Raw genomic sequence first — 1,332 nt, 5'->3', positions numbered from 1 at the left:
ATAGTGTTGCCTTCCAACCAGTTATTCGTATTACCAGATTTATGCATGTAAAATTGGAAGAAGAAATGTATAAAAAAATTAAGAAAAGAAATAGTACAAACAATTGATAAAAGGAGATGAAATAAACTAAAGTATTAACTGCTTCTTTCCATATCCCAGCAGAAATGCACAGTACAGTTGTTCAAACCATTCTGCTTACCTACATAGATAAATCTCTTTCCCCAACTTCTTCTCCTGTCCTTCTCAACTCACTAACTCTTTCCTTTTGAATAAGTTCATTCCATTTTACTAATGTCTATTGTACCCTTCAGATTCCATTTTTCTCTTTCAGGTTCTCACACTAAGGAAACATTATTTGCACATGTGGGCCCGATTTATTTCACTCAAAAGTGTGTTCTCTAGTTGCATCCATTTACCAACAAAAGACCAAATTTATCCTGTTTTATAGCTGAAAAATACTCCCTTGTGTAAAAATACCATCTCTTCTTTATCCATTCTTCAGTTGATGGGCATCTGGGCTGTTTCCAGGATTTAGCTAATAAAAATTGCACTGCAATCAATATGGGTGCACATACATCACTGTGGTATGAAGTTTTCAGTTCTTCTTGAAAAATACCCAGGAGGGGAATACCTGGCTTGAATAGGATCTCCAATACTAGTTTTAACTGATTTCTCCAATACTAGCTTACACTGATTTTCATAGTGGTTGTACCAGTCTGCATGCCCACCAACAGTACAGAAGGGTTCTTTTTTCTCCACAGCCTCTCCAGCATTTAGCTGACATCTTGATGTTTCCCATCCTTTCTGGGATGAGATGGAATCTCAGTGTTGTTCCAGTTTACATTTCTTTCTTTTTTTTTTTCCAGTTTACATTTCTTGAATGACCAATGATGTTGAACATTTTTTCATCAGTTTACTTGCCATTTGTATTTCTTCCCCTGAGAAGTATATATTCATCTCAGGTGCCCATTTTTGGATTGGATCTTTGCATTTTGGGGGGCCTGACCTTTTAAAAATTATTTATATGTTCTAAATAGAAGGCCTTTGTCAGAGAGACAGTTGGCTATAAATTTTTCCCAGTTTGTGTGTTTTCTTCTTACTCTGTTGGAGATTTGTTTTGAAATGCAAAACCTTAAAAAGAAGAGATTTTAGTTGTTGATTCTTTGAAGTATTTCCCATGAGATTTGGTTTTTGTTTATGAACTTTCTAGCTATCTCTATGTCTTTAAGATTTAGTTGCATTCTCTTAATGAATAGAATGATTTGTTCTAATGGTGTTTGTAAATAGGATCACAAGTCCGCATCTTGTACAGCAATTAACCACTAAGAAGAA

This window comes from Octodon degus, unplaced genomic scaffold, assembly GCF_000260255.1.
Source record: "Octodon degus isolate 3935 unplaced genomic scaffold, OctDeg1.0 scaffold00114, whole genome shotgun sequence".
NCBI lineage: Eukaryota > Metazoa > Chordata > Mammalia > Rodentia > Octodontidae > Octodon > Octodon degus.
The sequence above is the reverse complement of the archived record's forward strand: the minus strand, read 5'-3'. Positions refer to the sequence as shown.